Here is a 27,438-nt window from a genome sequence, read left to right on the forward strand (position 1 = left end):
AGACATTGTTCCATTTGCTGTAGCCTCAAGCTGATCCAAAGCAACTTCTTTGTATATGCTCACAGAGAATAAATACAAAAACTGCCCATCAAGTCTTTTAAATGCCTTAATTAAGATCTCAGATCACGAGAAAGAATCCAAAACTATTTGAGAATAAACTGTTCTTAACAGAACATTTGGAAATTTAGAATGCAAAATCTGGGGAATTCTGGTTGATGTTCCAATGTTTAAATTGTATTAGAAGTTCCTTGGAAATTAGAAAATTTAATTTGCATGGCTCATTATTATAATGTCAGGCACGTTTCCTAATTAAGTACTTCGAAAGGTATTAAGAAAACTTGTCAAAGACAAGTGCTCCTTAACGACAGTACTTCCACAGGCGTTATTGACAAAAATCAATCATTTCTAATATTTGAAAATTCTGAGAAAATCTAGCCCAAACCTACTTCATCTTAAAACAGTTACCAGCGATTGTGGAGATCCATGGGGGTAGATCACCGAGCACTATTAACTTACTGTACAAATATACTAATTCAAGCAATGCACGGTATTTACACCAATCATATACATTGCATAACCATCTAGAAAAATAATGTTATTGTGCTCACCCTTACAATGTATAAGTCACACTTCTAACTAAAGAAAGTTTTATGTGGTTAAGTGAAACAAATGCTAATGCATGTCAAATGAACACATTCACCGTACTAAACAAAACGTAAAAAGATGTATTACTATCCATATTTTGAAAGTACCATTTATAAAACGAAACCTCTAAACATATATAACCCCTATTTAGATAAGGCAACATTTTTAAATAATTGTATCTCGATGTATGAAAATGTTTCTTCAAAGGTCAATAAGTTAATATTTTTGCCCAAATTCGGATATACTGAGAACCCCGAAGCAGTGTCCCCCACCCGAAATAATCAATAACATAGGGTCCTCATCGGAGGGCCACTGGAGCTTGCACCACCAATTGCCCCCTGCCAGCAATGCCAACGACATTACCAACAGACCTACTAACCATTGCCTTCCTACAAGTGTGACAATTCCAGGTCCCCACTATTCAAGGTCCCCAAAGCAATAAGAATGGCTTAGGTAGCATATATTGGTTATTTTTTTAATGTATATCTAATTACTAAACAATAGTTGCTGTGCTCATCTCTAAATAAGACAAACAACACCACCACCATGTGCTCGTCTTGGCAGTTAAGTGTCTGTGCTCAACATTTGATAACCACAGTCTCAGATTAAGCACTGGGGAGCAGCTATCCTGTGGTGTAGGAATTACTTGGTATTTCCAAGTTTAGTTTGGATAAATGGGAAGTCACCTTGGGTGACAATGCATTTTTTCAGTTACAGGCCGTTTTTCAGCTCAATGATTCAAGTCAAGCGTGTGGGGAAAGCATAAAGGAGTGTAGTGTTCCGACAAAACGTGTAATCTTAATTTGACTCTGAACTCACTTTACTGGCGAAATCATGATGACTCCACTAAACCAAAAGTAGTATATGATTCTGTCTAACAATGAAACATCATCAATCAGTGACTGTTCCCCAACTTCCTAAAATCCTGCTTCTGTAGGCACCATTTTTATTCTACGTTATCACTGTGCTGGTGTTTTGTCTTTAGTTTCCATACCACACATATATATTGTGCTACATACTTCTCACAATCCACTACCAAACCATCCTATGTACTTGATAGAGTGACTATATCTTCAGAGATCCATAGATGGTGCAGATCAAATGTTCTAGGGTTTCTTGACTAATACTATTAAACAACAGACTGGGAGTACTTTTACAGCCTAGTCCTTTCTTCAGTGCCCAGCTTGTGGCTCCAGATAAAATACTGTTTCTAAAGTCACTTAAGAAAGACAGTGATATGTATCCACTCGGAAAAGCACATCTGAAATAGGATAAACCTTGCGTACCGCATCCGTAACAAATAATCAACTGAATTTCCTGCTCAAAATGGGAACATTGAAGAAGTAGGGATTAATTATATCCACAACTATTTCGCTGCAATATGGCAATCTATTCCTATTGGACCTTGAGTTAATCAAGCACATCAATTGCACTCTATTTAATCCTGCCATCAACCCTTTTATCCTGCATTAGCTCCAAATCCCTGAACAAACAAATCGTCAAACAATAAAACTCAATCTCTTGTCCCCTCAAACAAATTCCTTCTAGGTGTCCGATTTTAAGTCCACATAACAGTCCACCTTAGAGGTAGTCACATAAAGGAGGACCAAGACCGCAGTGTTCTCAATATATTTATCCTCATTTCATGTTGCTTGATCAGTTTTTTCATCTGCACAAGACTCCTCTAACAACCGTCAACGCGTTTCAGCCTACTCTTCATAGTCTCTTCAGGATGGAACCGAAAAGACAAGCGGCATTTTGCCTATAGCAAAATGGTAAAGATGCTCAGCCAATACTTATTATCTGGGACATATTCACACACTCCTATATGAACTCTGGTGCAAAGTCACAGTGAATAGATGCATACTGCCCAAATTCTGAATAAAACCATGTGTCCATAAGAGATGCATTACTTTGTGTCATCAGGTGCTGCCAGGTGCACATGCTTTATAATAACAGCTAAGGGGAGCCCGCACTCATGAAGCCCATGAAGACTGTTTTGGGGATCCATGTGTTTCCTAGGGTCACTTTAACCAGGTAAAACAACTTAGACTGTCCTCCCTATCAACTGTACAACCGACCATTCACTAGATCCACAACAATATCAGGAATGAATACTGCAGGATATATCATCATGAAATGTTTGGGACAGACAAAGATGCTACTTGGGCATTAATACTACCTAATTTGCCGCCATGCCTTGGACACGTTGTTGTGTGAGTTAGAAAACGCTGCCTGGACAGCATACAGGCTTAACTTTATCTTAAGAAGTCGGACAAGGAGGTTAAAGCCACGCCAGGGTGATGAACACCACACCTGCAGCTCTCAGCTAGGGCGAAATCACAAGCTTTTTCTTAACTCTGTCTGCTTGTCAATCAATCGCACTGGCAGAGCGCAGATAGGAGAGGCACAAGGCTCCTCAGCACCACTCTGAACTTCTATAGAAAGCAGGAATCTGCTCTGCACTAGAATCCTAAGGTGGGCAGGCAAATGTGGCAAAGGAAACAGCCTGTACGTGCAATATTCGAGTTAAGCAGACTTAAGGGACATCATGTGGGCCACTCATGTGTCCCGGTGGAAAAATCAATAACAAATTGGGGCTACTCTGCTGGCCATCTTGAAAAGCGACTACAACAAGAGAAAATAGCCTTAGATAATGTTTTAACTTAAAATCCCTGCCCACTGTGCACAAAATAATGGGGCAGTGTGTGATAAATAACTCTCAGACCATATTATGAATGTATTGTGCATAACACCGGCAGCACGGGCAAGTCTCAAAGCAGTAGCATCATAATTTCCATCATTAAAAACCAGTTACATGAAGAACATACTGGTCGCTCCCCAATCAAACATTTTGTTGAACAATCAATATATACAATACAACCTAATTACATGTATTTGTAGAGTTACAACCACGTCATATTATCTTTACGGTTTCAGGTCACTGGATAAATGCCCAAATTGTCTCCAAAATGTTCCGACCATTATAAGCAATGTGTAATTTTTAATCATCCTTGCTTCTCTTCTTGATAATAGTCCACAAGAATCATTGTGTGCCACAAACAGAACTGACCAATATATATCATTTTCAGAATGGTTCATAGCTTGGTAATGTTCCAAAAGGGGTGCTCCTTCAATCTTACAGCTAATGTGTGACCAATGCTGTATTATTCGTGATTTACATTTGGGTCATCTGACCGACACAGAGCATGTCACATGGGCACCTACTGTAGTATACCACATTTTTCGTGTTGCAGTTTGAAAGCTGGGTCTGTTTTACTGTAATGCCATTTAGTCTGATGGTTTTGCTGTTTTTGGTAAATTGGCACTCTGTACATTTTTTCTTTTTAAGTTTCCTACTACCGGAGGCAATGCTAATAAAGGTGGTATTTGTAGTGGTTTTTCTTGGGGCCATGCTGCTTTAAGTAAGTGTTGTTTCAAAATGTTGCCTTCTCTAAAAGGAAAAGGGGTTTAGGAATGTTAAACAAATCAAGTAGCTTCCAATTCATCAGAATAATCTGTTGAATTTTCGGGGCTTTTGGATTAAACGTAAGAGCACAAGTAAGGGGATCTGCGCTATTCCTGTCCGGGAGCACCAATACGGTTTCCTGGGGGATATACCATGCACACTTCATAGAAGCTTTCACTGGTTTTTATCAGATATCCTCTATCTATGGGCTTGGTACATAACCTTCCAGCATTTTAAAAATAATCATGTTAGTAAGTGCAATTCCTCAAAATTCTGAAGAACTGCCCATGGAGCAGGATTTCTTTTAAGTGCCTTGGATGACCACTCGAAAAATTTAGCTGTGTATTATTATCTGTGGGTTTGGTATGCAGACTTATTGATAGTTTAACCTCAGTCACTCGGATTGATAGATCCAGAAAATGTATTTTTGATTTAGGCTGGGTCATTGTAAACTTTAAATTCGTAGTCCGGTATTTCAGCCAATCATAGAAATGATTTAGTGCGCCACATGGTCACTTTGAGATCAACCCTACCCTAAAGAATTCTATTCCAATGCTGTTCCGAATAACATTAATGTGCCCTACACTTAGCTTGTGTTCTGGAGTGGTAGACACACTGCCAGGGGTGGCAGAACATTTTCTGAACTCCCTCCTTTTATTTGTGAAGTATGGCCTCTTCAGGTGTTTGCGGTTTGCACGTGCCCGGTCATTAGAAGGTTTCTTAGGTCCACATGCGCTGTCCTCCTCCTAGCCCTTCACTTTGGGGACCAGTGTTTATAAAGTGAATTAATTAATGTGGATACGATACCCCCAGGCCCACCCATTAATTGAGGAGGAGTTTATTGGCATTTCCATACGCTAATTTAATAAACTTTGTACGTGGACTCTTTGAGGGTAAGCAAGGAGCTGATGTTTAGCATAGCCCTCACTGCCACTTTCAAGTGAAGTTCTTCAGAGCCAATCTAAGCCAGAAGGTTCATTAATCAAATTTTTCTAGGGATTCATTTTCACGAGCCTGCGATATTTTATTCTTCCCCTCATAGAACATAGACAAATATATTGATAGGAAAACAGAAAATGCAAGTTATCAGGCTGCCTCTCTAATAACCACCCTGGTGTTCTCAGGCATCAAGTTCTTTACCTCTGACAACTGGTTTAAATATAATTTAACATCTTCCTTGCCTTTCCTCTGGGGAGGGCTTATTAAACCACGCCAGGATGTTTTTCTTCTGATCGTTTTACAGAATATTTCCAATGCATTTTGAAACAAAATTATGGTTTTATTTTAGGGATGCTAATGTAAACACAAAGCGTGTGATTCAAATGTGTTTGATGTTTTATGAAATTCCTAAAGGCTGGGTAAAGCATTATTAATTTGCCACCCACAAGCATTTCTTTGGCGTGAATCATGAACTTTTGTTCCTGTGTTTTTTGGTGTTCGCTTGAAAGATTGCAGGCTGCAAAATGCAGCTGTTATGCATTTTAGATACATCATTTCTAGTCCGACCTCAAATTATTAATTTAAAATGTTTCAGGCAAATCGGTGAGCATAAAAAATGATTTATTTCTGTGGCGCATGCGTGGTTTAGAAATCTACCCGCAATGGAATAGAACATGTTTAGCAGCGACATGGACATTGGAGATCTCGGGTTAGTGCAAACTACAATCAGAAAGTAATCAATCATACTCTTAAAGTACTGCTTTTTACAAACAGTTTATCCTTTTAGATCACAAATTCAGTTTCGGGCCTTTGGAATGACGATATGGAGTCTCGAATTTAGACTTCTTGGCCATTCGCCAAGTTCAAGTCATGAGGGAACTAATGATATGAAGAGATCAGTGTTTTCTAATGGGGAAAAGGCATGTGAATTTCCAGCATGTCTGCAAGCAATCAAGACTTGCTGACTATAAATGAGGCTATTTGAAATGTAATTTTAGAGAACTATCTTTTAGAATTCAAACTGGAGCTGAAAACAAATCCTTATAAAGCAACGTCAAAAGTGACTGTAGACACAACTGCACATAAATATACACAAATATTAGTATAATCGTGTAACATGAGCAGTCGAATACAAATAAATCGTGCCCTACCAATAAGATGTTGCTATAATTAGGACGAAGTGGGAAAATAAACTCTTGTTCCCATGGTATTCAAAATGTTTTCTGGCAGGCCGATTTCACATTACAATGCAGGAGGATGAGCAATACCATACGGAAAAGAAAAGTGATTTTCATTATTCCAGATGTCTGCATACAACACAAAAGAGCCCTCCCTCCTCCTGTTAACAAAACAGATGTTAGAACACGTACGGCTTTCAAAGCTGACATTTAGAAAAGGAAACACATTCTCAGAGCAAAATGAGTGCCTTTTGATAGTTTTTATTTCAGATTAGAGAGGGTAGACAGCCCTACTGTTGCTTAAACAACATTAAAAAAACAAATGGAGAACTATAACTACTCTCAATAAACAATGTATTTAAAAAAAAAAAATCAAAAACGAGATCGGCGGTGCTACTGTCTCTGAAAGACATCACAATTTTGCCTCATTTCATGTAAATTTATCTTATGAAGATATTATAAAAACATGATATGGATTCAGACCTCATTGTCCTACGATGGGCTACACTGCATTGGGCTCAGGCCCAGCACTTTACAGATTCTGATATTTGGAGTCCAGCTGTCCATCATCAAAGGGAATCTAACCCTAATTTCTAGAAATGGGGAAAGACAAAAAAAATCTTAGGTGCCCTAGTGAAATGTTTAAGTCAAGCCTACCAGATAGCACAGCTGTCAGGCTGCAAAATACCTATGGTGGGCTTATCAAGAGATTACTATTGGTCAACCTTCTTGGCACACCCAATTGCTTACTTCTTAGTCAAGGGACTTCTACACAGACTAAGCTGAGTCCATCAGATTTACAAACAAATCATCAATGTATATCAACACCATGTGCCTTAATGGTATGAAACTTATCCCATTACTGAAAAATATGTCCCCTGAAGGTACAGGCAAGTGATGCTACCTCCAGCGTGAAAAGAGAAAAGGGGCAAGCCTATCTACAGCTTGTGCATTGTGGTTTATATAATCAGCTCAATCTATCAATGGCATTTATGGTCCACAATAGAATGTAATCCATTATGCACACATCATAGATTGAGCACTGTAGGAACTAGGATTGTTAGCCCACTACCGAAATTACGTTAGATTTTCAGGATTACCACAAATAATTAAGTATGTCTGAATATTTGTTAGTGAAAATCATACTAAACATCTTTATGTTATTGGAGCATGTTCTGCCACTTGTGAGTGCACACTGTAAAGCGCACACAAAAAAAGAGCCAATGGATTTAATTGAAACGCAATACAATTTGATATGAAAATGATTTCGAAATTTACTACATAGTAAATCAGGTCATCAAAAGTAATCTATGTACATCAGTTGGTATTCCAGTTTTCAGAAAGTCCCGATCCAGGGTTCAATCCACACTGCTTGCCACCATGATGAATAGCTCGACTGGTACACTGCATTGTTATGGTTTAAACCAAGGTTACTCGCAAACATTTTCTCAAGGGCCAAAAAGTTGGCTGCTAAATTAAGCCCCTAGTCTCTAGATATCATAGATTGGACAATATTGTGCTATGCTGTACCTCAGTAGTTATCCCTCCAACCACAGCCTGAGGTAAGCCTCCTCTGTTTGGTGTTGCTACCTTTGGCAAACAACTGTACAAAAATAGTAATGTGAATATTACACTGGAATGAAATAACACCTCTTATGCCTTTAGTCTCATCAGTAAACATTGTAGTGCTTAAAAATAGGCACAGTTAAGGTAGCCATTGGCATAAAAATCCCTGACAAATATCCCCCAACAGGATATGTAGTTCCCTGAGTTGGGCAGACACAATCACCCAACCAATCCCAACCGCTATACATGGGACAGTGGGAAAACTTTAGCCTTGACATTAGGAGACTTGGCATTTAATCCTAGCCGTAGTACTTTGACAAATATGATGGTTGTACACACTGTATATAATGTCTCAGTACATTCCACAGCACAGTGGTATTTCTTTGGTTAGAGTAGTCCCCAAGTCTCACCACTGGAAACACTCAAAGCCTACTCGTTGTATAATGACCTATCTGAAAACTGTGGCACCAGAAGACATATAATGAATTTCTACCTACCCTTGTCATAAATTTTGTCCCTTGAGCTATCACTTTCTGAACATATTTTTCTAAACAGAGATAGCAGAAACTTACACTAAACACCAGTGGTAAGTACGTAATGAGAAAATAGGACTGTAGCCCAACAATCATTTGATTTTACTCATGGGGAGAGTCTTATAGTTCAGTCACTAAAATTTGGTGTGGTTAGAAAGGTATGAATCTAATAAACAAAGTTTTATGCAAAACCGAATTTGCCCAAGATGCACCATTGGGGCTCTAGTCTCGATGTTAATTTCAAGCCATTAAACTTTATGTTGCTGGACCTCATAGAATGTATACATCCGATTTTGAACTCACTGTCAATCTGTGTTTGAGAGATATCGTTAATTTGTGTATTAATTTGTTACCATAAACAAGATGTGCACAGGTTTGATCATAGCCAGATGAAAGATATTCAAATTAAGGTCAAATGTCAGGCATTTGGAATGCATAGAATGCTGTTTTAACAAGCTACATGTTCATATTTGATTTGTATGATCCTCTAAGATCTCGATTGATAATCTGATAAATTAAATAGTCTAAGCACTATTTAAGAAGAGGCATTAGTTTCAGGGTCAGAATCGTTCAGCCATTTTAGAACGTAGCACATGATGAAAGCAAACATGGGCTTCTAAAAGTTAAATAAGGCCTAAATATCCACTGTGGCAGACAGCATTTATTCAATTATTTACAAAAATGACCTGGATTTCAGATAAAAACTGCCATCAATACTGTATTCCAGTGGTTCCCAACCTGTGGCCGGGAACCCCTGGGGGTCCGCGAAGCCTTCTCAGGGGGTCTGCGAGAGCCTAGAAAATTAAAAAATATTAACAAATATTGACAAATTAGGTCCCCAGCTTCCAGTAATGACTCCGGCGGGGGTCTCTGGATTCCCATGATGATTCAGTGGGGGTCCCTGGGTTCCATTAATGTTAAAGTGGGGGTCCACAGAAATCAAAAGGTTGGGAACCACTGCTGTATTCTATATTGTAGGTCAGTGTCACGAGTTGATGCTCATATCATGCAGGGAGAAACTCTGTGAGAGAAATATGCAAAATATGCAGGCAACATTCTCAAAATCATAAAAAGGACAGAGATGTTAACAGCTGGACATTTGTTTACGTAGCTGTTAGAAAGGAATATTCAAACATGTTTTAAATAAAACGTATGTTCTGCAACAAGCGCAGCATCAAAAAGAATAAGTAAAGCAATATGTTTTCATAGAGGACTCCCTCAAGCGTGCACACATTTTAAATCAAGTATTCAAACATGAACATATCAAGACAAAATTTAAGCGCAGAAAGTAGTATTTTCAAGAAAGCATTATTTTGAACTTAAGGCACAAAAAATAGATTCCTGAGCCTCTTGCCCGCAATCCTCTAGTTAATAGTACATTACCACCAAGTATTCCTTCTCTGGGGCTTGTATTGCCAAGAGATGTTTCGAAAGCGAAAAAGCATGATAGACTCAAGAACACTCGTCTTGCATTCCATTCAAAGGTTTCCAATAACAAAAGATTCAATGTACTCCACAGTACTGCATTTTACTACATTTACTAGCAAGCACTACCAAAGCCAATAGGTATTGCTTTACTTTTTCAAATATAAGTAAACTGCTTTTATGTATGCCTGTGATATCATTTTAGTGGCAGACCTATAGGTGCACCTCTTATTCTGCACTTAAAATGCTGATGACCATGTACTCAACATGACACACCTCTCACCCTGAATACACAGAGCCACACCACTCACCCTGTATTTAGGCAAATCAACCACTGGCACAGTGCAAAGCTAGAAATGTTACACACATGCAAAAAGAGCACTTGACAGCTCATAAGGCCCCAACAGAAAATTTGAAAATTAAGAATCATAATACTAATCACTAACATGAGAATGAATCGCTAGGTCTAAAATCTGTCATTGCTTGAACATTTCAATGTATACTCTGAACTCAAAGCTTTGCAGCATGACTTGCGAAACTTGATAGGCTGACACAGTTTTTAAAAAATGTTTCATCTATAACCTCTTTCTGACCTGTGAAATGACATCTTTCTTTAAAACAGCAGAACCAGTATTACTTACACTCTTACCTACCTACTAAAATACTTTGGAATGTGCTGACATGTATTTAGAAAGGTAACATTGATTAAGATTGGAAACATTAACATTATGTGAAATGTGTGTGTGAATTACATGGGCGTTATACTTATGTTTGTAAATTTTTTCTTACAGAACTTAAAGTGTATGAGAAAAGAAAGCAATTGTATCTGATCCTGGCCATCTACAGAGACAAAGCATTGTTCACTGTTGCAAATATCAAGACATTATAACTATTGTATCAATTGATTTATTATAAAAGGTGTCCTAGGGAAAGGTCGGGGTATCATTGGTATCAAAACACATGCAAGCATACCTGAACAGACGAGAGAGCTGAGAGAAGAAACAACCACTGTGACTGACTCTTGCCACTGCTGCTGTTGGAGCTGAGAGGATAGATAACTAGAGAGCATTATCTGAATGATATAGAGGCTGTGAGGTGATGTTTTAGAGAAACCATAGTGGGCGTATTACTTAAGGGAACATGATCAAGCTTAGAAAAAACATGGGAATTGTCTAGTTGGCGAGCAGTTAGATAGAACAAAGTATTCATTCTGCTGCAGAAATTATATTGAGTCTTAGAGAGTTGATACATTGTTTCAGTCTAGTACGATAGCTGTAAGCACATGAGACAGATAGTTGTGATAATCTTTTTTAACGTAAAAGACTGACCATTCCGCTTTGAACTTTGCCAGACTGAGAAGACAGAATTATTTAGACATATTGCATTTGTGGGATGAAGAGGAATAGAGTTGGGACAGATTCATGACACTCTTCATGGGTGATTCTGTAACTTGAGAATTGTGATCAATAAAGACTATGTTAATTCTTTAATAAATTATTTAAAACTGTTAAGAACTCTCTTTATTGACTCTACAGAAACTCAAGCGTAAATTAAGTAATTGTTATTCCAGCTTAAGGATTCTCCACCCACTCTTCGATAAAGATCCATTTTGAGGGCTTAGTTAAAGTAAGTAGTGGAGACATGCAACCAGCAGTAATTTTTGGCAGCAGAGGGATGGCTGAGTGCTAGGGAAAAAAATAAGCTGCAAAAGATTAAAAAGACATTAAGGGATAGATGTCTTCGAATGCTCGAAGCCTGATTTCAGTGAGCAGATGAAGAAGTGGTCAGTGATGGTCACATGTGGAAGCTGCTGAATCTGTGAAGACATTCAACAGACATGAGTATCAATAGGGTATTGCATTGAGGAGCACTGAAATATTTGAGTTATTGTTTGTTTTAATAGAGGTTATCGGACTAAGGATGGCCTAAGGTCCTGGGACACATAAGAGACACATAAGAGTTATTTGTCTGCTAAGTTAAAGAGTAAATTGTGAGACGTTGTTGATTACACAACAAAGTTAGGTAATTAATGTCTTTTGTGTGGATGTACTAAAAGGAATTGGTGATTGGGAAACATGATGCACTAAGGTAACTCGTCGCTACTTGGGTGATTTTTCACATTTCGAGAACTCACTCAAATGAACTGTCGATTAACATGATAAGCATTTCTTTTAAAGAAGATTCTTGCTCAGATAGATTGCAGGACTATCCTCTAATTTCTTTAGAAGAAAGAGACAAAGATTTGGTAAGCTTCACATATTTAGTGTTTTTTCTGATAAGAACGAAGAGAAATCGTAAAGGAGGGATAGCTGCTACAGAGAGTGAGCTGTGGTGTTGTTGGGGGCCGCTCTGTTATTGGTTGGTTGATGAAGGTTTGTGCTGGGATTGGTGGAAGTAGATAGAGAAGATGCTCTGTTTCTAGTCATTGCAAATAACCTACGTTTTGATAACAATGAAGATTTTAAAAACAATAAGACGAACGGTAAGTTGTTGTGATTCTGGTCACAAAGGGAAATGAAAATTCCCCTGTTAGGAACACCAGTTCATCATATGCTTGTAGAGAGGGGATTACATACATGTCTCTGTCTTCGAGAATGGAAGAGCAGAACAGAAGAGGAGGGGGAAGTGAGATTTCTGGGGATGGGGAACTTAAAATTTGGCAATAATAAGATGTTTGAGAGGTACACTGTGTAATTTAAGTGTTCCTGCTAGACCCACTCAGTTCGAAGCCTTATGCAAATGGCAGAGAATGGCTTTAAAGCATGCACGGAAAGAGACATTAAATGAACAAGAACAGTAGTGAAAAATTATAAGGATACAGTTTGGGAGCAGAAAGCACAAATTTGGAGAAAGACTGTAGCTGAGGGATTGAGATTTTACCCTATGTGTGTAAAGGAAGAAGAGAGATAACCGAGGGAGGAGGACAGTCCTCCTAGAAAGAAGTTTAAAAAAGAAAGTAAGACATAGGTAGAACAAAAGGCAGATACTGACACTGATTCAGGGACAATATATTGAGGAAATGTTATCAACTTGTCCTCCTCCATATGATGAATTCTCTGTAGAAATCAATGCAAATGCCACTGCCCCTATAGATTCTGCAGTATCATATCTTACTAGTCAAATGCTAACACTGATGCCTGTACATACAACTTCAGTAATGGAACAGCAGATACCATCACAAGTAGTAATGGCCCAACCAATTGCTACACATCCTGTTATCATGCAACCCTTGACACAGAGAGATATACTTAGTACCTCTGCTCAGACCAGAACTTCCTAGTTGATATCTCCATCTGAGATGTCAGTTGGACAGGTTATGGTTACTCAGACTACTGGTTTAGTATCACAGATAACTGGACCTACACAGGTTATGCCAGTTGTAGGGACACAGCAGACTTCAGGGGATACTATAGAGAGTAGATTTATCCCAACCTCAAAGAATTTGAAAATTACCGGTTGGACACCACCAGAGAATGTTATGACCTTAGAAGAGGGAACTCGATTTGTCTTGATGACACAACCTAATCAGGCAGAGGAAGTATAGAGAGAAGGATGAGTTCCAGAATGGATACAGGAAGTTATCAGAATGTAAGGAAAGACAGAGGAAGCAGAGAAACCGAGCACTAGCACCAGTGTGGTCAGTGCTGAGTCAATTCCAGAAACTCAACATGAGAAATCAATGAACATTCCTCCATTAAAAGTAGAACTCGAAGAAATCTTAAGAGGCAGCTTAAACATTGAGCATATTGAATAATACCAAGAAAAATAATTAGTCTGTTTATGTTAAGAAATCACCAGAAGAGCAGCACAGGTGCATGACCATTTGAAGAGAAAACACCAAGTGGGACACATATGTATATGCCATGGAGCAGAGGAGAGCTTGTGTCATTTACTAATAATTTCCCAAGATTGAGAGACAGTCCAATGCTATGTATACTCAGATTGACAGGTTTTTTGAAACTGTCAAATATCTTGTGGGCTGATTTAAATACCTTCTTTGATATAGTGGTGATGAGTGATTTGTGGGCTTAATGTAAGGCAGTAGTTCATGGGCCAACTTCAGAGCCTCAGAGGGAAGCTGGTACAAATGCACCGTCTCCTGTAGTAATGACAAAATACAATGAACCAATTGAGTTTCTGAAGAGAAGGATTCCTCCTAAGGATCTGACTTATTTGAAATTGAGGAGATTGCAGCAAGAACTTAAGGAGACTACATTAATTCTCTGACTGATTGATGACAGCTTTTCAGCAGAATACAGGACATTTATATCCAGGAGATATGGTTTTCTTTATCACAACTTTTCTGCTTGGTTTGCGATCTGAAATTCTGCAGGCGCTGACAACAAGACAGCTATTCAGGGAATGAGAGGGGTGATGCAGACTGGGGTTCAGACATTACCAGGAAAAGGAAGGGGAGTTCATATAGATTCTGGAACAAGTGTTAATAAAGCAAAATTAAAGAAGAGGACCATCTGTCACATATGCAATAAGGTGGGTCATTGCAAGCGGGAATGTAGATTTAATCCTGATAAGAATCACGGTAATCTGATGCAAGAGGAGCATCACATCCAAGAAACAAACGTCCTAATAAGACAAGTTCAAGCCTCTATTCAGAATCACACTCAATTGATGCCTATGCCACAACCTCTAGTGATTCAGATTAATGTAAACAGACCCCAAAATAATTCAAAATCAACTACCCGAATGTACTGAAATGTAACCCAAAATCCCGAAACAATATTACTATTCCCATTGTTTGATGAAACTAAGGCATTGGATCTTGGCACATCACTATGACGGTGCCTACGAGGGGAGGCAGATTGCATGCTTAGTTCAATGTTCAATGTTAGGGGTAGGCCAGAGTGGACCATATTTAGATGGAAATGTGAATGGTCACTCAGTGGTGTTTTTATTAGACACCGGGGATACCCGTTCCACTGTGAGAACAACAGAGCTGTCAGACCTACCCTTCTCTGGAAACTAAGTCATGGGTGTTGCAAATAAACTGGTTACAAGTCCAATTTCAAAAAAAGTTCTCGTAAGAATAGGCTCTTTCCAAGACAAACATCAGTTTGTAGTATGTGATTCAAGTCCTATTAACCATTAGGAAGAGATCTATTGTGCTAGGTAAGTTGCACAATCACTTACACTCCAGACAGTCATTTTTCAGACTCATGTGATGATGCAAATGTGGGAATCAGACTAGGTTTGAGAGAATGCAGAGTCTTTCCGATGCTGGTATTAAATCATGTGCCCAAAGAACTGACTGAAAAAGTGAAGGCAGATACCTGGGACCTTATTGGTTCAGACATTAGATTAATAAAAGGAGTGGAACCAGTGCAAGTAAAGATTAAACCAGGTGTGATTTTTCTAGAACACCTTCTTACCTAATGACACCAGAAACAACAGCAGAAGCAACACCCCAGATAAAGACAATCATGTAGAGGGGAATACTGAAAGAGCTGATTGGGAGTCCATGCAATTTACCAATCATGGGATTACGTAAACCAAATGGCAAATACAGAACAGTGCAGGATTTAAGATAAATCAATGAAATTGTAATCCCATGTTGGCCGTGGTACCAAATCCAATGACCCTAATTTACCAGATACCATGTACAGCTGAATGGTTCACCGTGATTGACCTCTGTAATGTTTTCTTCTCTATACCTTTATATGAAGACAGCCAATTCCAATTTTCCTTCATGTTCCAAGAGAAGATAATCATGTGGTGTTGTGTACCACAGGGGTAATCTGAGAGTCTGTCGCTTTTTAATAAGATTTTAAAGAAGAATTTGGAACCTTTGAACTTGCCATAAAAGTCAGACTTGATTCAGTACATTGATGATTTACTGATTATATCTAGTACTGAAGAAAAATGTCAGAAAGACTCCATAGCATTGTTGGACCATCTAGCTGACAAAGGACACAAGGTGTCACCACAGAAATTACAATATTGTCAAAAAGAAGTACAACATTTGGGACACATAATTGAGAAAGGGACTAGGGAGGTGTCCAAAGATAGGATTGAATTTACACTGAAAATGAATGTCTCGAGAACACAGAAATAGGCCAGGAGTTCTCTTGGAATGGTTGGATATTGTAAACGGTGGATACCCAACTTTTCCCTGGTGGCAAAACCTTTGTTGAAAATTACTCACAAATGATATTACTGATCTGATTCCATGAGATAATGAACGCATGAAGGAAGTCCTAGAATTGAGAGAAAGTCTTTGCCGTGCACCTGCACTGGGAATGCTAGATTATACAAAGGAGTTCATTCTGATCCTCAGTGAGAGGGAAGTGTGTGCTCTCTCAATGTTAACCCAAATACACAGAAATTATAAAAGACAAACTGCATATCTCTCTGTGACTCTCGATCCTGCAGCAGCCACTTTGCCTAGACGTCTGAAAGCAGTGTGCCACAGTGAGTACGAGTCTCGAAAAAAAGTGAAAACATTGTGATGGGAATTTCCTTGATTGTTATGGTCCCACATTCAGTTGAGGTTTTACTAACCAAAACTAAAACGCAACACCTCACAAATTCACAGCTTACCAAATATGAGTAACAGATATTGTCCGGAAGCAATGTGGTCCTAAATAGATGTCAAGTCTTGAATCCCAGTACTCGTTTACCAATATCTGAAGAAAATGATTATGATCATTATGAGAATGATTGTTTTGATGTCACGGATTTGTGCACAAAACACAGACCAGTCATAAAAGATGACCCTTGATTAATCCAGATGATGTGCTTTGTGTGGATGGCTCATGCTTAAGAACCAATGATGGATGCTTATTACCAGACAGTTTACTGATTCCAATGACATGACAACTACATGGTCAGGCACATTTGGGTAGGAATGCCAAGATTAAGACATTCTAGCAGTATTGGTACAAACCACGATTCAGAACACAAGTAGAAGACGTCTGCAACAGATGCATTGAATGTCAGCAAATGAATGTAGGCAAAAAAACACACGTTACACTGAGTCATGTAGGCAAATCAGTAGGACCCTTCAACAGGATGCAGATGGTTTTCATTGAAATGCCTCCTTTCAATGGGTTGAGGTACATTGTACTGATTATCTGCATCTTTTCCTGGAATGACAGCTTAACAGTGGCCAGATTACTTTTGAGAGAGTTGATTCCAGGGCACAGTATTCCTGTTTCTCTGGAATCAGATAGAGGTACTCACTTTAATAGTAAGATTATAAAAATGTTGTGTGCCGCATTAAGGACTGATCAGGAACTTAATTGTAGTTACAGTTGAAAAGCCACCAGAATCATTGAGCAAATCAAAGGAACGATTACATCACAATTGTCCAATGTCTGTGCTTCAACATCATTAAGGTGGCCAGATGCCTTGCCCCTAGTACTGAAGAGTGTAAGACACACACCAGATCGAAAAATTGGGTTGTCTCCTCACTAGGTCTTTATGGGGAGAGCCATGAGATTGCCTGTAGTCCCAACAAATGTGCTTGTGAATATAACAGATGACATGGTACTCGATTACTGCAAAGGTCAGGCTGATGTGGTACGTTCTGGTTCTCAACAGGTTGAAGCTGCAATCAAAAACTCAAGCAACGGCAGTGCCACAATCCTGGAAACTGGATTAACATTAAGAAGCATGTGAGAAAGTTCTGAATAAAGCCTCATTGGAAAAGCCTGTTTTAGGTCATTCTGATCATCAACATTGCTTTAAAGTGTGTTGGAATTCCTAATTGGATCCAGGACTCCCACACTCAGAAGGCGATAAGTCCAGAAGACGAAATAGAGCCTGGAGTTTTGGTGCACGTGCCACCAAACACTGCAGGAGAAGATTATTGTGGTCAGAATCAGCAAAGAGAAAACTGGGGTGAAGAATCTCTAACAGCTGAAGTGGTCCAAATGCCTGACATCTCACACAGCTGGGACAACTATGAAGTACAGACTAATTGTCGGAAGTCAAGGTTCTGAAAAAAATGCAGAAGCACCAAGGGACTTGAGAATCCAGGAGAAGCCACAAGTTCCAGTAGCAGTCACAATAATGAAAGGACAGTGACTGAAATCTGGCACAGGAGTGCCAAAAATAAACAAAGATTGATTGTAGACAGTAATCTACCACACCTGGAAATGATCAAAGATGATGAAGAATCAAATGGTGTTAGTGAAACAGAAGGATCCTCAGACACTCAGAAGGCAAAGACAAACAAGAGTATCTTGTCACAGATATTCATCACCTGAATGGACATACTATCTTAAACAAATATTGAACATACCAATCTCTAAAGCCGAGATTGAGAAGAATAAATGTTGGTATAACAATTGAGAAGAATGTTGAGTAAAGGTGGGGATCGTCTAAAAAAATCTGAAAAATAACGGAAAAAAAAGATTTGTTTTGTTTTTGTTTTTCTTCTTCTCACTGCTGTTCCTAACAGATTTTTTTGGTAGTACATCGGATTGTGGAGAAAATGTGTACTTTAACTAGAATCAGATTTAAGACATTCTAAGGGAAATTCCTTATGCTAATAGTATTAGAAGCTATAGCAAGTTTCTTTGTGATTAATTTCACATCAGAAACTGAGAGGAGAATACCTTTATTACAGAATGCAGCACATCATCCCACAATTGACAAAGCCAGATTGAAAACATCATTTGTAGATTACATGAAAGATGATTATGCAATGAATATTTATTCAAGATTGGAGTAAGAATACACTAAAGCTTTAGATGCTAAAAATTGGTATGTATGTGTGCACATGCCTTCTTCAGAATATGAAAAAGTATCATATCACCACATACATGAGAGCAGTGAAAAGTGGTGAATGGATCTAGATTTCTTATTTACAAAAATCACGTCCCATTTTATTTGTCTAAATTTGTTCCTGTTGCAACAACTGGCACTTAGATGTTTATACAATAAGCAGTGTTGTTGCTGCACTGATTGTTATAAATGAAGATACGTTTGTGGAAAAAATATTTACATTAAAAAAATGGTGATTAGGGGTCGCAATGATATAGTAATGTGTATATACACACAGTAGTTTTAACTTAAATAACATTAATCCAAATGAGGAAAAGATGGTATTCTTCTATGAAGTCCCATTTCTTCATCCATGATTTTTGGGTAAACGCTTTTCATGATGCAACTTCTACTTATATATTTAGTTATGAACCAAGAACTGAACTCAGTGAAATATTAATAGTTGTGCTTCCACATGAATGTATAGTTTTCAGCCCGCCGTTTAGACATTATGGGGGTCATTACAACCCCGGTGGTCGGCGATATTGTGGCGGGGAGCACCGCTAACAGGCTGGCGGTACTTACCGCCATATTATGACATTGGCGGGTTGACTTAAGCTTAAGATATTCATCTCCAGCCCAGCGGCCGCCATTGTGCCGCCTGCGGGATTATGACCCCGCCTATCCGGACACACTTCCAAACATACATGCAGACATGCATTCATATTTCACTACATACACGCACTCACACGTTCGTACATGCACACACGCATTCATGCACACACATACAGACAACCCCCCAAACACACACAACACCTCCCACCCTCATCCCCTGTCAGAGACCCGGCTTACCTGGATCCAGGGGGTCCTTCGTCAGGAGACGGGACAGGGCGCTGCTACCGCCAGCAGCGCCTGCCAGCAGAACACCGCAAGGCCATATTATGGGTCATAATACGGCTGGCTACTGGCGTGGCACTGCTGGTGGTAGCAGCGCCACCTTACTTCCATCCACGGCATGGCCACAGCCGGATTCCCGCCATTCTTGTGGCGGAAATCTGGCTGTAGTCATGATATGGCGGATGGCTGGTAGCCGCAGTGATGGCCTTTTTTTGTGGCGGTAGCCGCTGAGGTAGACGGTTTATATCGCCAGAGTTTAAATGAGGGCCTACATGTTATCTTCATGTGGGTTGACCAGGGACGAAATTAAGGACCTGATTTCGAGTATGGCAGTCCAAAGACCACCGTACTGACTGTGGCGGTGTGACCACCACCACAAGCTCTTGACCCACCTTGGTGGTGGCAGTCAGGAGAGTGGTGGAACATGGAGGAGGTGCCTGCAGTGGCACCGTCGTACATATTACGATCTACATTACCTCTGACTTTTTCAGGGTTAGGGCCAGCACTATGAAAAGGTCAGAGGAAGGGCAGAGAAGGGGCCACATGTCGTGGGCAGTGCACTAGCCCCCCCTGACAGCAGGGTCGGTATGTGTGGTGCCTGCCATGACAACTGTGCTGGAGGTGCAGTCAGTGCATGTGGCAATGACCTCAGCTCTCCCTTAGAAATGAAGCCTATGCCACTGCACTGACTGTGCCACCAGCCCCATGAAACATAATTAAGCAGTTGTTGGGAGGCTCAAAATTAGGCCCTACGTGTGTTTTCAGTGTTTGTTAGTAAAAATGCACTAAATGATGCAGGTACACAACCAAACTGTTGTGAGCAAGTCGTCAATGCTGAAACCTGTTGACATTTTAGGCATTGTATGTAATGTTGGAAGAATTGGAACTAAACTGCAGATAGTGTGTGGACTTTTTCTTGCGGATATTTATTCAGAAATGGAGAGTTGTGTTTAAATGAGGTAACGGTCATACGAGGTGCAGGTGGCATAAAACTTTACAGGCATTTGCGATATATATATGTATATATATATATATATATATTATTTCTTTTTTTGCATCATGACAGTTTTTACTGGTCAGTTTCGATAGGAAGAGCAGTTTTGACAATAACTTTGGTGCTGTTTTGTTAACCTTCACAAAACTCTCCAATAGAAAAAGTCCATCTATCCAAGCTCATGTAAAGTTTTGGCAGTCAACAGTCAAGCAAAGTTAGAGGGGGAGGATCACGAAACACATTTTCGCAATGCAATATTTTATTGGACTTTTGAGAATCATTTTGGGAGAAAAGAATGAACAGAATTACACCAAATTTGGCAGAAAGCTAAACATTTCCTTAGTAAGTGTTTTAGTGTGATTTTATATACATCAGTTCAGCCATTTCTGAGAAATTAGGCTTCAAAAGTTAGTAATATCTGGACAGTTCCTCCTGCAGGAGTGCTGATGTACTTCAACAGTACTGTTAATAAAAATATAGAGTGATCTGATTGGTCATCAATATAAACTCCTCTCTGATCGTTTTTCACAAAAATCCTAAAACCTGGATATTCTAGTCCTGGTGGCCCAGCCTGCCTTACCTCTACATAGCACCAGGAAACCCTTTTTGGGCAGCAGCACACTTTACAGGTCGCTATAATAACAATAATAATATCAATGAAAAAAGGGTAAGTATTTTAAAGACGAGTTGTTGGATTTGTTAAATGGCCATGAACAATGTGCTTCTTTTTCATTGTGATGTATTCCCCATCAATATAAAGTGACAATGTCAATTAATAAAAAAAATAGAGAAATGAAATGTCCAATAGACATTTGGAAGGATTGCCAGGTGTACATGCTACAGAATTAGTGAAACAGCATTGACTCCCCAGAAAAGAGAGATTAGAAGGGATTACCCAAAGGATATTGCGAATATCCTAAAATGTAGCATGTGTATTGTTTGTTCGTATTGTCCAGCTAAGGAGCCATACACTACATCAGTGTATTCTCTACATTTGTTTGAAGTATAGATAAACTGTACCTGCTTGCTGTTGCTTATCTATCTGGGTTATTTATCTGTCAAGATTTCCCGAGTTTAAAGTGTAACAACAAATACAACTACAAAGAATGTAGTTCTAAAACGGCTCAAAATAAATAAAAAAACGATTTTTTATTGCTGTCAAAACTAATTGAAAACTAAGTGTAAATTAGTTAATTCGTAACGGATGGTAGACAGATAACACCATAACTGTTTGGGTCAATACCAATACAACACTAGATCTTCTATGAAAAAAATTACACTTAAACATAGCGAGCTTAGCTTGGACAGAAACTTTATCTGCATGATGGAACAGGTTCTGGAAATAAGCTTTTTTCAACGAAGAGAAGTGGGCCTAAACTACTTCATGGTTTGGACACATGAAACAATGAGCGATCATAGTATTCTGAATGCCGCTTTTACACTTCGGAAGAAGAAAGAATTCCACACGTCAGCTTTTTTTTCAAAGTCTGTTGTTAAAGGCTTCCTCAATCCTTTTCTCAGAACTGAGGCAAACCTAATATTCCAAAGTCATAAATCATGTTGACAAGTCTGCAGCTACATTCTGTACAATATTTGCATTTCACAGTTGCTGTATAATACAGAATCAGCATACTAAAATGTACTAAACAAAAGCTAACATGGGAAAAGATTATTTTTCCACAATTAAGTATGCATAGTCCTGCCTATGCAACCAAACCAAATGGGTCTCAGACTATGCAGCCCAAAAAAGGTTTCATGCCAAAAGCAGTTAAGAGGAATTGCTGTTCATTTTTTAAAGGAACAACAAGCTTGTAACAAGCAAACAGAAAACCCACTACACATCCTGTCAATCTATTTATATATAATTGAAGTGGAAAATGTTGCACTTTTCCATCCAGCCCTACTGTAAAATAGAACTTGTAGTTACATTTTTAGGCAGGAATAGATTTACTGTAAATGTTTTTGCACTGGCTCGTGGATCCCTTGTATACAGTTCTCGCTATTTCATCTTCAAGGTCATGATAAAGTAGTGGGGGATCTACAAACAAGGAATGAATCACGCCTCAATTTTGTGTCTTTTTTATATAACTGGAGGAACTAGCAGTTTCCTGTTTCGACCTACAAAATAGCACTGTTTCAATAAACTCAACTCCCCTTTTCTTGCCAGCATTTCCATTTAATTAAATCGACAGCAGAACAGGCCCTTTAAGTAATGTGATCCAGACCGCTTTTCCTTCAATGCAAATTCCAAGACATGAAATCACATTTAAAACAGAGAAAATAATCCGTCTTTAACTTACAGGTAAAAGGTAAACATACAACAAAGTACCGATTCCTCTGTCCCTTATTCTTAGCATGAATAGGCAATTATTTTCCAGTTGTGGCACCAAGAATGGTGTATTATTCTGTATAATGTTTCGAAGGAACCGCTTGATTTTCTTGGGTTTACGTCATTCCGTAAAAGCATTTTTGTGGCCTGACAGATTCACACACTGATACATGGCAAGCAGGTGCATGGGTTTCTTTGACATTCACTTCAGGTTGAAAAACAGGCTAATAATAGCACTTCAATCTTCCAAAGACAATACCCATGACAGGGCCACTCACCAAAAGGAGAACGCGGTGCTTGATGGGTTTTCTAAGCTATTATAAACATCACTGCTATCCAATAACAGAACACACCAGGCGAAATAAGACATGTCATCTCAATATTATAAGTCCGAGTCAGGTATTGCAATACAGAGAAAGGTGCCTTCAGTATGTATTGTCTGAGATAAGAATAACAGCACTCGCTGTGCAAATATGATAATTGGCTCCCTGTGTATATCTGCTTTTTCAAAATGCATTCGTTGTTTTTGAGTGAGATTTAACAATTACATCGTTTTTAGTTTTTTTAGCAGAATACTGCATTGAACATATATATTCAAAGAGGAGTAATAGCAATAGACTAATTTGTTTAGTGAGAGCCGGCGGTGCAGTGCGCCAGTGTAAACTAAAACTAATGACATTCATTTACTCCTATGTTTAGAGTAGAAAGCAAAGTAACTAAGCCTGATTCTTAACGAATTCGTAAATCTGCAGTTATAAGTGTATTTCATTGCATGGGATGAGCATTTTTTATTTGCAAAAGGCTTTCAAGAGAACGCCTGGAGCACTGCTACACCGGCAGCTTTATAGGTGCAGACAGGTTTACAGGAGCAGTCCAGAAAATGTTTTGTAAATTCCTAATCGCAACTATGTGAAGGCAATTCAGCATTCATAACACTACATTCTGTACAATTGTCAAAGTATAATTAAAAGTGTTTGCTTTAGTGTAATTGCACATTTCCCCCCTCAAAGAAATCCCTCCTACACCCAAGGTAATTTGGTGCTGTCCTTTTCCCGTTCTCACCTTGGAAAATAATTCCGTCCTATTCTCGATAGGCATAAGCCTCAAACAGTTTTCAGGATGAGCACAGGTAACGAGGCTTACAAATACCAACATTAGAGTTCATAGGAGTTTCACTATAAAGGAGCAGGTCCTTGTTCCAGCTCCCTCCTTGCTGCCTTTAGCATTACTGCCACTTCCTCGGTTTGACCTCTGTGTTCTTACAACCTTCCTGACTTCCTTTCTGTATATTTGATTGTTTTCAATCTGTGGCCGATTCCTTATGTGCATGTTATTTTGTTTGTGCATTGATAATGTTTATTTTGTGCCTGATTCCTTATTGTTCCTGTTATTTTGCTTATCTATGACCTCTCCTCACTGCCCGCTCTTACAGCTGTTTGCCACTTTTCCCACCACCTCCCAGTGTCCCTCCCAGGACCTACTTAATGGAGGTCGTAGCACGGGCGCACAGTGACTGTGAGCAACAGACTCGCCACTGGAGCACCTTCTGTGCCCATATGCGCCTGGATCACGCCCGGCAGCAGGTTCCCAAGTTCTTTGACCTTGTGCAGCTACACCGCTGCAGATCTTTGAGCACTGGATCCCAGGTGCATCAACAATTGCTGCAGGGCTTCTCCACGCACCACCAGAGGACTGTTCTCCTGCAAGCACTGCCACTTCACCTGCAACACTGAAGCAACCAACAACACCGGAGACACTGCAAACATGACTGTCCCCAACATTCCGACCAGGACCGCCACAGAACAACTCAAGTGCATTCTACTCAATGCATGATCGAGTAGCAAAGATGTCACAGAGATCTGGGAAATTATCTCATTCCTCATATCGGATGTCATCTTCCTCACCGACACATGGCTGAAGCCCGCCTACATTCCAGACATTGCTATTGTGACCCCTGAAAGCTATACAATAACACATCAGGACCAAACCAACAAACATGGAAGTGGAATCGCCATCACCTATAAGGACAACATCTGACGCAGACCTCCTCAGACCACTCAACCCCGATAAGGGAGCATCAAGTTACATACAAACAAAAAAAGCACAAAAAGAGGCACCCTTCCTACAGACCACCAGGACAATGCCCCAGCTTCTGCCACGCCATCCTTGACCTCATTGCCCTGGTCTCCATTGACTCCAAGCACTACATCTTCCTAGGAAGACCTCAATTTCCACCTCGTGACCTCAGCAACACCAACACAACCGACCTCCTGGAAAGAATGAACAACATCAGCGTCATGCCAATTGTCACCAACGCTACCCACATCGCAGGACACACACTCAACTACATTTTCATGTACAGCAACAGAGTCAAGTACAATCAAGCCTCACAGCTCACCTGGACCAACCACTACATCATCCACTTCACCATCTCAGGACCTACCAACACTGGACCAGGTCCACCAGCTCTACCCACAGGAAATGAAAGAAAATATCAGAAGACCAGTGGAACAATACTCTCAATTCCCACCTCCCAGACACAACATCCAGGCTGCAAAGAACTTCTCCCATTGGATTACTTAATGCGCCAACACAATTGCCCCCCACCAAGCCAGCCAAATCAAAAGGGCCACCCAGAAGAGCCAGCTGGTTCACAGTGGAGCTGATTTCCAGCATAAACTGTAATCATCATAATGTGCGGTTGGCATGGAGGAGAATCATTCCCATCATCTCCATTGTCTTCTTTTAGTGGTGGTAAGCTCTGGTCAGAGTTGGAACTGAAAAGTTGGTGGAGCAACTTAAGACGACTCAGTGACAGGGGGAGTTTTTGTGCCTGAATCAGACTGTGCAGGAACTGGGTGCACTGTAGTGGAAACAGACTACAATCTTATTAAGGGTTGAAACAGAGGTGGCTCTGAGTAACACAATGAAGTTGACTGAGGCTCTCCCTTCAGTGAAGTAGGACCTGGGTAGATGAAGAATGGACCTGCTCAGGTCTTGGGAGTCAGAATGGATGTAGGCACCTGAGTCAGTGTGGCATCGGATGCGGGTTCCGCACAGGAGTCAGTACAGAATCGGAAGCAGGTTCCAGGGGTTAAAATTGTGCTGATAACACATCTGCTGGAGGTAACCCGACTAGCGGCCCCTGCAAATCCTTCTAGCTCGAAGTTGCATCAGAGGGAGCTGATAAGAGTACCAGAAATGTGCAGCATGGACTTCTTGAAGATCCCCAACTGCTGCAGCATCATCAATGGCCCACTGAACTTGGGATCAACTGTGCGACTGGCTCCTCAATCAAAGATCAAGAGTAAGACTGAGTGGCACCTTGATGCCTTTGCGACTTTCCTGTATTTAGACAAGGACTGGTCAGATGGGGTTGAACCGCACTTTGCTTTTTTATGTTTCTACTTCGAATAGGACCTCCACTTACCGAATAACCTTTACCACAAAGAGGACCCATCAGATCCCAGTGGCTTAGTGTATGTGTGATAGTTCACTTTTGCAATTCACAAAAAGTGACACTGTCCTGCAAACTGATTTTCTCACATGGAAGGAACAAAAGAATGGCGTGATATATTGTGAGAGTAAATGTGCACCTGTGGCAAGATTGGTCTGTTCAGGGCATGAACAACATTAAAATATGATATCAACTTCCCACAAATTCACAGATTTCTGAGAATTCACACAGCTTTCCAAGGCCCAGTCCTACTGTAAACAGTCTTTCTCAAGATATAAGGATTATAATCTTTTGTAACTTAAGCTGGGCCATGCACATGAATCTCCCTTTCTATCATTTAGGTGCAAACATGCTCAAAATGGAAGCAAGACTTGCGTAAGAAAATGTTTGGAGGAGGCACCCTTCGGTGAAGGTCGTTCATGTGACTCCTTGATCAAGCTGAAATATAATAGTCAGTGGAGCAATGATCGCTGAAGATCAAGGTAGGTCGGAATTTATTCATAAATAAAATAAAATAAAATTATATGGTAGTAAATACCAACAAATGCACTGTGTCTATTGATAGGATCATTTGCCCTGGACCTGGGACTGAAGTAGATTCCATTCTTTATGTGTAGTTCACACCTGCAACATTTTGCATTGAATCCCTGTACTACTATTTTTGTTTTAAACAATATCGAAAAAGAGTAACAGGTAACCAAGCCATGCAACAAATGAAAAATGGTTACCTAGTGTCCTGGCCTCGCATACAATCAGAGGGACATTTTACAGTGCATTTAGCATCAGCTCAAGAGTAAACAAAGTTCTTTTGTAATTTTACTAGAAGCCCATTGAGAGGAAATCTTACAGGAATTATCCTGCAGTGTGGGAAATTCAAAAATGAAAGTCAAATGCATCCCACTGAAACAAAGTGAGTGTGCAATATCCTTACAATGTAGACCATGTCTGAACTGCAAGGTAAAATTAACATGGCAGACATTTGTGTTTCTTTTTCTTTACTAGGAGGTAGTTAAAAACATATGCTTGTAATGGTCTTTGTGAGACATATGAATGAGAATAGATATCTGTAGAAATTCCATCTATATGAATCACTATTTCAGAATAATTTAACCCAGTTCTTAAATTCTTCCCTATCTGTGCCTAAATCTGTTCTGGTCTGACACTGCTTGCTCAAAGTTATGGTGTTTTTAATTTATTCTGTTACTTTTACATTTGTATCTAACAATGTATGGTCCGTCTGGGACATTTTTCACCTCTCAGGAGACCTTCCCATTAGCTGTTT

At 39.7% G+C, this 27,438-nt stretch overlaps 1 protein-coding gene across 1 annotated transcript in view; it reads right to left on the reverse strand.

Annotated features, from left to right (window-relative positions):
- Window positions 1-27,438, reverse strand: part of ARID5B (AT-rich interaction domain 5B) — a 407,941-nt gene that overhangs the window by 268,359 nt on the left and 112,144 nt on the right. The window lies entirely within an intron of this gene.

The sequence above is a fragment of the Pleurodeles waltl genome, chromosome 6 (genome assembly GCF_031143425.1).
Source record: "Pleurodeles waltl isolate 20211129_DDA chromosome 6, aPleWal1.hap1.20221129, whole genome shotgun sequence".
NCBI lineage: Eukaryota > Metazoa > Chordata > Amphibia > Caudata > Salamandridae > Pleurodeles > Pleurodeles waltl.